We start from the raw sequence: 10,316 nt of genomic DNA, 5'->3' as shown, positions 1-10,316 counted from the left end.
GGAATATTAGTTGTTACTTCAACTTGTCATATTTGCTATGGTTGATTTTAAATAAAAAACCATTTTTTTTTATGAAATACTAGAATATGAATCTGTTAAGTTACAACTAGTTTTTATTGTATTAGTGGCGTATTAGTTGTTACTTTAACTTGTCTTAAGTTACAACTAGTTTTTGTTATATTACCTCATTGTGGAATTACCTTCCAGCAATGGTATTTCCGAACCGATACGATATTTAAACTTTCAAGAAAAGAGCTTATTCCTTTTTAAAAGGCCGACAACGTACTTGCAATACCCCTGGTGTTGCGGGTGCTCATGGGCGGCGGTAATCACTTACCATCAGGTGAGCCGCATGGTCGTTTGTCCCGTGTTATAAAAAAAAAATTGTTACTTTAACTTGTCATATCTGTTATGGTTAGGTACGAGCGTGTTCCCAAATGCATCCCATTTGTAACAATACGATAATGAGAAGGGGTCTGAAGGCGGACCAGCGCCGTCAGGGTTGACATAAATTGGTCGCGCATTCCTGTAACTCTGACAAAAGGTTAAGAGAAGTTAACACCTTGGGGTTTTAGTCGCTAAGTCCGGCAGTCTACCTCCCCCGGAGGATTTTATCCAAGTCGCTAAAAAATTCATTAAAAAACTAAAATTGTTTATGAAATATTACAATACGATTATGGTAAGGAAAACTAGATTTTTTTTTATAAACTGCTTATTTAGATATCTTAGTTGTTCTTTCTATTCGTCATATTGGATTGGTTAATATCAACAAAAAAAAAACTGAAATTGTTTATGCAATACTATTGAATAATATGCTCCGTGACTTTGCCTGCTTTCTTAGATTGCTGATATCCGTCGTTGAATACAATCTATCTCCACGTTTAATTTTAATTAATATTCGTTCCGCCACATTATTTATAAAGATAACAAACAAACATACATAAATATAAATCTTTCTGTTTTTTATAAATATATTACTTGTTAATTATTGAATTGATAAGTGTGGATATATATATATATAGAGCCATTGAAAAGTACAATTATATACATGTATTATGTATGTATCCAATACCGATGCCTTCAAACCGTTGATACAAGATGACATGTAATGTTTTGCTGTATTTTATTGCTACATCTCACCCTTCCTACGTAAACACAATTTACAAAGCAAGTTGTTTGAAAAAGTCCGCCGAAATAGATGAGGACAAGGAAGACTTCAAACAAAGTCCACCTCGGAAGTGGAGTAACAGAGAGACGCGGCCAGCGCCATTGCTTTATACTTAAACAATGTTAAAACGCAAAATAAAATCAAGTGGAATACAGTGAATGTTAAATATCCATCACTACAACCGGTTTAAAAGCACGGTGTTGGTTTTGTTATTTTTTCTTGTGATTATTTTATTGCACGAAGGGCCGACGCCGACGTGCCGAAGGCCAGGTTAGTCCTCGACAGTACCGTCGGCCGGTCACCTACCTAAGAATTAACTTGTGTCTGGATTTTATCTCATCAGAATAAAGAAATAATTTACCTACTATCATTATGAATCACGTCACAAAAATAATTTAATACAAACTACATAAAAATTTGACGGTCATGGCTAATCGGTATAGCACTGATGTCGTACCGTGAAATGTACTTGAAAAAATATTACTTTAAACTTACAAATAATCTGGGCCAGCACTAATAGTGATACTATGCCCACCGAATGGTCGTAGTAAGTCTATTATTGCTATAAATATAATCGCGAACTTCTTAAAACACTGACCATAGATAGCATCAAGTTATTATATTGAAAAATCGTATTTAAAAATTGAGAAACCTTTGTTAATCGAGTACCAATATATTAATTAGCTGTATCCAAAATTAGTTGTATCCGCGACTTCGTCCGCGTGCCGTAAAAGTAGCCCAAGTTACTCCTTATTACATCAGCTATCTGCCAAAAAAAGTCCCGTCAAAATCGGTCCAGCCATTTCAGACATTAGCCGGAAGAAACAGACAGACAGACAAAAATTGTAGAAAATGTTGTTTTGGTGGTACCGTATTTATATTCATAAGAATGTAGTAAAACACGGTTAATTCAATATTACAAAAAGACACTCCAATTTTATTTATATGTATAGATAAAATGTCATTTTAGTATAATAATCTGTTTTTCCGACAATAAGAAAATCTCTCAAATCGGTGCAGTTCCGGCATTTACCTACTTTCCTCGTAACAATATCCGCTCTCTCTCTTTATACTATTAGTATAGATTTTGCTAATAAAAGTGTAAATTATATGGATTTGTAAGCAATGGGAACTGGTTTCGATAGTTTATGTCAAACATGTGTTAATTTCATTCATACATTGCGCCATGTTTGCACGCGTCTGGTTTCTCTGCAATGCCTACCGGATCTTTTGCATCCCGGCAACGAACGGTACGCAGATTGCAATCCGATGATCATGTTTGCTTCATCTAAGATCTACAGATGTTGTAACTAAAGTTACTAACAGTTTGGCGCGTTGATTTTAGCGAAATAACACCAATAATCCTGGACAATTCACACAGCGCCATCTAGTTCCAAGTTAAGCAGAGCTTGTGTTATGGTTACTAGACAACAGATAGAAACTAGAAACATGATATTTTTTTGTAAATACATACATATTAATAATAATAATAATCTCAGGACAATTAACACAGCGCCGTCTAGACCCAACTTAGGCTAGTTAAAGCTTGTGTTGGGACTACATAACTGATACAAATACATAGTTATGTTTTTTTTGGTAAATACATACATATTATAAATAGAAAACATCCAGACAGATACATAAAATCACACTCATGATTACAAATGTTTGTACCGTGCATGGAATCGAACCCACTACTATTGGACATAAGGTGATGTGCAAAACTCTTAAACCACCAAAGCCGTCTTTGCTTCTTCTAAGAACTATTCTGATGCCGTACTATAACGGTCGGGCTAGTGGTTTTTAGCGAAATAGCCTAATTAGCAAGTCGAAATTACAGAACAAACATCACTACATTTCTGTACGAGAATTGAACTAAATTTGAATCTATCTAACACCAAATGTTCTCTAAAAGTCTGTTCGATTTCATACAAATATTGTTTTATTTTTATGGAGGCATATGCAGACAAAACCAACAAAATGAATCTACGCAACCAATTGGTTGTATAGATACCGGCTTTCCGGGATGAAAAACATATGTTGCACAAATTTATACAAAAATATTTTGTTCCCAGTGACGCAAGCCTGGTTATTAATTAACAAATAAACTGTTTGAATTAATTTACATTCAAGGACAAAGTGTTTTTTTAATTAACAATAACTTTATTTCTGTACAATTGGCATTCATGAGAATTAATTTAGAAATTAAAGATTTTATAAGAAAATAGGTAAGGTTGTTGTTACTATAATTTGTCTAGTTTGACTGGTGAAAAACATAGTACATATTGGCAAAAAATGAATAAATGTAATTTAAAATAAAATTGAGTACATATATCAAACAAGTAGTGTCTTTCGTTAGAATATATAACTCTTCTTAAAGAGTATTTTTAGTAGATAGTATTAAACTATTGAAAAATAAAAAAAATATTTTAAGATAGAATTAAAATATTTTTTTTATTTCTCACTAATAAATAAAGATTGTGAGTCGCAATTGAAGACAATAAACATATTCTTTTTTTAATTGCAAAGGATAGTAAGTGGAAGAAAGTAAGTGTGTAATGGGAACAAAAAAATATATTAATTATTGCATTTGATTCGAATGTTCTAAATTCGAAATTCCTGACGAGTATCTTATTAAACTATCTTTTTAAAATAGTTTTTTTAATACAGTAAGTTGTATTAGCTAAATAGTAGTAATAAATGTTTTAAATTTATTTTTGGGGGAATAAAAATAATTATACTTAAGTGCGCAGATCTAGTAGACATAATGATTTAGTTTAAATCCACCTTAAGTAAATAATTAAAACGGAACGTTATACGGTCAGCGTTCGATTATCACCAGAGAGCAGTTGACTGACCGCTGCCAATCAACAGGAATGTAGCATGACTGTGACTGACGCATCAACGCTATTTTGCTGCAATGATAGTCTCACAAAAATTCTCATCATTTTTACTTTACATTTTTTTTATGAAGAAAAACAGTAGAAACTTCTAAAAAAGCAAATTATAAGGCTAACGGTCAGGAAAGGGGATTTTTTTTTATGGTTGGTAATGTAATAATTCACCAGGATATGAAGAGCACGAAGTCAGATCAGATATCGCGTAGCGGCGAAATCAGCAGGAATTAACCGCGATGGTTTCCAGGGTGACAACGTGGAGGTCGACCTGACGTGGTACATTACAACCATTGGGGTCACAACTCCCTATTATTAACAATACTCATACTATCATTAACCACTGGTGCCACGACAGCGTATATAGGTAGCAGAGGCGAGAGCAATAAACACAAAACAAATAAAATATTTCTTAATTCAGAATTCACCTCAAATATAAAAATAAATATTTGAATATAGAAGTTCGAAAGAAATTAAAAACTATTCTTTATATTCTATAGCCGACCCGCGAAACTTCGTCTGCATCACACTTGTTACCACGCCATTTATCATTATAATTCGCCCAATTTACATAATATCTGTTAAAATTATAGGGTATGTGTTATTCTAATGTATAAGCTAAGTTTCACGAAAATCCGTTCAGTAGTTTTTGCATGAAAGAGTAACAAACATCCATACTCACAAACTTTCGCGTTTATATTATTAAGATTAATTTTTCAAAAATAGAACAGTTTCAATTTTACTTAAAACTTTCTTTTTATTAAGGACATTAGAAAATATGTTGTTTTTTTTTCAATTACAGCATATTTCTGAATATTTTTTCAGAGAAAAGGAATAAGATCGTTTGTCCTATTGCATTGTTTATTGTACGTCTCTATAATATCTGCCTGTATCTTTTATTGTGTTTCATATGTTCATCATTGCCTTGCCTTTATCCCATTATTTGGGGTCGGCGCAGTATGTCATTCTCTTCCACTGCTCTCTATCGGTCGTCATATCTGAACATACTCTTCTTTTATTCATATCATCTTTCACACAATCCACTCATCTTTTCTTAGGGCGTCCCCTGCCTTTACATCCACATTCATATTCATATTATACACTTTCCTGTGTTTCATATGTTATATGTGTATATTTTTTTTAAAGGATGATAATGGAATGGTGCACCCGCCTGCGCTAACGGTTTACGCTGGCGGGGCACCAGTGACGGATGATAAGATGAACATGAAGTCAGGTCAGTTAGCCCAACGTGACAAATTCACCGGGTATTTATCACGATGGTTTCCAGGGGGAACCGCATGGAGGTCGACCTGACATGGTACATTCCCCCTATATGTGTATATTATACATATGATCTTTTTACCACCCCAACTAAAGTGATTGGTGCAATTGATTTGGATATTCATGCAAATTGGCGAAAACAAGGCAAGGTCGTGTTACACAATGGAAAGAGACATCGAGGTTGCTCTCCTATTGTCTCCAGCGCCCCCGCCTGACCTGCTGTGACATATTCTCTCACAACCAATGTCAGATGCTTGATGTATGATTGATGGAGTCCTTTGTATGTAGCAGTGTGTTATTTTTTGAAGCAGTTGGTTTTTAATTAATTTACATTTATATATGACGGTCTTGGCAATCTAGCGGTTTAGCCACCGCCTTATTTCCGATGGTCGCTGGTTCGATTCCTCGCATTTTTATTGAGTATGATTGTGTGAATCAGAAAAAACACCTAGTGTTTTTATGTATATTTACTGTAGTTACAAAAAAAATATCTAAGTATTCTGTCAGTTGTCTGTTACATATAAGTCAAGTTTTGTTTTATTCCCACTAAATGGCGTTGTGTTAATTGTCCAGGATCATTATTATTATTATTATTAGAATAGAAATAATCTTTAATCAAATAAACTTAATACAAGTACTTTTGCTTGCTCTTTTGAATAAATGTTGTTTTAAATAAATACACATTAACAAGGATGAGGCATGCAACAATCAACATAGAATGGCTACGCACTCATTATTATATTATACATATAGTTAATATGTATTTATCTAAAATAATTAGATAAATTATAAATCTTATTATTTAAAACAACATAATAAGTATTCTGTGTTTGTGAAGAATGGAGTTTTGATAACACACATGCATAATATGCATGTCAAAACTGCATACTTAAGAGTAGTTTTCATAGTAAGGACGCTTTGAGCATGATGACTAGGGCCCTCACAGGACACTGCAAATTAAACAAGCATATGGCTAAACTAGGTCTATGCACGACAAGAATCTGCAGATTCTGCCAAACTGAAGAGGAAACGAAGCTACACATCCTATGTGGTTGTAGCCCACTCATGCATAAACGAAATATCTCCTTTGGAAGGTTTACACTCTTTCCCGAGGAGATAAAAACAATCGCTCCTAGGAATATCCTTCAATTCTTTTCCCTGACGGGTCTAGGTAGCGAACTTTGGAAAAAGGGCGAGCACTATAGATCTATGTAGGCCGCAGTGCTACAGGTGCTACAAACATCTGACAATAGTATAGTTTCGAACTAAATAAACTATTACGAATCCTGACCACACCGGACTATGATCCATACAATTATGTTTCATATATAGTAAACATTGCCGTACGATGTTAGAATGATCGAAATTATACAACGATAACATTGTTTTTGTAATTTTGTATTAATATCATGTTCGTTTACTGTTCTTCAGTTTGGAAATTTTCAAAGTTTCATCTTAAAGTGGTGATGTTACGGGCTTTCTATTGTAGTGTCTTGAAGTCTTGACCTCGACATAGGTGTCTAAAACATTTGAAACTACATTAACGAAATGAAAATATAAAATTGGTAATTTTGTGTTATTTATTATCTATCCAATATAAATGTATATAAATATATATATATAAGTACATAAATATTGTGAACACATTGATACAGCATCGAACGCCTTAAAAACACTTTTTACTTTAATTTATTCTTAATTACTCCTAACTACTCCCTTTAATGCTAACCTACTTCGACTAACTCTCCGCTCTCTCTCCGCACACCACAATCCATCCTACATCATGAGATGTGATACTCAGTTTCAATAAAAAAAAACGCGGAGGAAGTTATTCGATTGAATGACATTACGCAGGATAGTCTCAATTTACCAATGAAAGTACACGGTTCAAATCTATGTGTTTTATATACCTGAGTTATTTTTGTCAATATTACACTTGTTTCCTTTTAGCTGTTGATACGACACGACTCCAACTTAAAGTAGTATCAACAGCTAAAATGACTGATAGAAGATCGCGGAAGGTGGCGGGAGCTCCACCGACAAGAGCACAGCTCTTAAATTATGAATTAATGAATACACTTGTTTCAAGTATTTTTATATAGCTCTATCTATTTGGCTATGGATTTTATTACACCAGTTATTCGCTAATCTCTCGTTTATTCGTAGTCGAACGAATATAATAATATAGATTTGTGTTGACAATAAACAGAACTGTGAAACCGGTCGGTGAGTCAACCAACAGTGTCCGTTTTCCTGCAGAGATATTGCAAATAAAAGCAACTGAAATGAACACGCGACTAGGAACCAGGGTTGCCAAGGCATTAATTATGTAACTGTGCTTGTAACAATTCCCATTGGAAAGGAATAAAATCTACCATTTTGCATTTATAATAATATCTGAGGACAATTCATACAGTGTCATCTAGTCCCAAGATAAGCAGAGCTTCTGTTATTGTCTTAAGCAGAGTCTTAGGATATTGGTCCTAAGACTCCTGATAGATATATATTTTGTAAATAAATACATAATCATCATACTTATCACTGCCTTGCTTTTATCCCATTATTTAGGGTCGGCGCAGTATGTCATTCTCTCGTAAATAAATACATACTGTAGATAGAAAACAACCAAACCGATACAAACAGTCATACTCATGAATACAATTGTTTGTACCGTGCAGGAAATCAAACCCGCGACCATCAGAAGTAAGGCGGTGTGCTACTGTCTATATATGATGCAATTTCACACAGGACAAAAAAATCGTATGAAAGTTGCCGGTATAAACTGCGATTCTTACATTTTAAATCGTTTAGTAGAGAACAAATGAATTCCATTTAATACCAGACCATCTATATCAGGCATTTTTCTCATATCGAATATAGTGCTCAAATATTGAATGGTTTAGTAAAATACCAAACACCTGGTAACCCTGTTAGAAACAGCCGTTATTGCTACAGGTTTTGTAGGGAAGATATGATTTTCATTTGCATTCTGAGTCATCTAAATTGTATGTAAAAACCATCTACTCTTATTTTGCAGGAAATAACCTCTTATCTAGTCCTCGCTTTCCTGTACTTAAACATTTTTTAGGACTGGAAAAGCTTATGGTACTATTTCACATATAATGTAGCTGTTGCCACTATAGTTACACAGAGGGAGATGGGATTGTTATTACTGTGGATTATTAAACTCATGTTCCCACTGGAAACCATTGTGATAAATTCCTGATGAATTTGCCACGATGGGATAACTGACCTGACCTCATACTCATCTTATCATCTTACACTGGTGCCCTGCCAGCGAATACCATTAGCGAATTAGGTGAATGTACCATTCCAAAATCATCCAAAAATATAATTACACTCATGTATTCAACAGGAATACTTATGTATGTAACAACTAAAACATGAAATTGTAAAACTATTTAAAGAAAGAAAGGAATTATTGCCAAAATTCACTAGTCTAACAATTAAGTATGAACACAAATGATACACTAGCGATTTACGCGGGCAGGGTACCAATGGAGGATGATAAGATGAGCATGATGTCAGGTCAGTTAGCTCAGCTTGATAAATTCCAACCGCATGGAGGTTACATTACTATGTACCATGTCAGGTTGACCTCCATATGGACTTTAGACCCTATTGCTAGTGAGCAATGAGGTCAAGAGTCTATACTACTACTATGCCCCTTCTAATACCCTTCCCCCCAAAATCAGTTCAGTTGTCATGTACATACATCACATAGAATGTCATATCATATCTCATAGGACAATTGCTCAACTAAACAGAATAATGTTTGACCACACTTAGTAATTTATTCTTAATCTAACAGTACAATATTGATGTTCAATAGTGGACCCAAATATATAATTAAATTTTATATTAATAAGATTAAAAAAGAATAAGAGCTTACTTTCTTGTCAGGTTTTAGCTCAAATGCTCTCCGAACTGATGGTAGTTTTTGACATATCGTAACAGTCTACATAACTAAAGATATTTTGATTTGATTTGATTAAAGGAGACATCAATTTACATTTTATTGTATTCCATCCTCACTTAGTATCTTGATTCAATATCAGCCGAACAAGTAGTATCTGACAGGGGGAGATAGTTCATAATAGGGATTAACAATCCTATTGCTAACAATGTCCATATCATGTTAACCTCAACACGGTGCCCTGTGGAACCTATTGTGGTCAATTTCTGGTGAATTCACTATGCTAGGCTAACTGAACTGACTTCACCTTCATCCTATCATCCTCTATTCCTCTCGAGTGTCCAGCGAGGCAAGCAGATGAATCATTCCATATCATTTGAAAGAAAAATCCCATAAAAATAATCATGGACAAACATTAAGAAATCCTGAACAATTTCATTAAAATCTATTCATTGAAATTATTATTTTGTTTTTTACTTTAACATATTAATTTTAGAGTCTTGTGGGAATGAGAATATGAGAAATGGAAGGAACAATGGTGATATATTTCAATAATACATAATTATAAACTTACCTAAAACAAAGACCGAGAATGATCCTACACACACTACACTCCATAAAATATCACCAAACAAAACCACAGAAACAAAGTTAGTAAGTCTCTAAACAATATTTGCAAAGTTCTTTTAAGTATAATGTATATTTGAATCTCACAAGAAGTAAAACATTATTAGCAATGTTGACAAACAAAGTAGTTAGCACTTTTAAAATTCGTTTCAAGTTTGTACTGTTAATATGAATGACGGTAATTGACTGATAACTGACTTCAACTGATTCTATCTGACGTAACCGGTGTGTGGTGTGACCATCATCAAATATTAAAAACGTACTCTATTTCAATTAAGAAAAAGACAATAACTTAGTAGTTATATAAATTTAAAATTAGTATTTTAAATTTAATACAGCGTACTTAAAAAATACCTTTTTATTTAAAGTTTAATTTGGATTAAGAAATAGTCAAAGATTACTATTTTTA

This window comes from Achroia grisella, unplaced genomic scaffold (genome assembly GCF_030625045.1).
Source record: "Achroia grisella isolate CSIRO2021 unplaced genomic scaffold, CSIRO_AGI_Agris_v1 utg1241, whole genome shotgun sequence".
Classification (NCBI taxonomy): domain Eukaryota; kingdom Metazoa; phylum Arthropoda; class Insecta; order Lepidoptera; family Pyralidae; genus Achroia; species Achroia grisella.
This window is presented reverse-complemented; position numbering follows the sequence as displayed.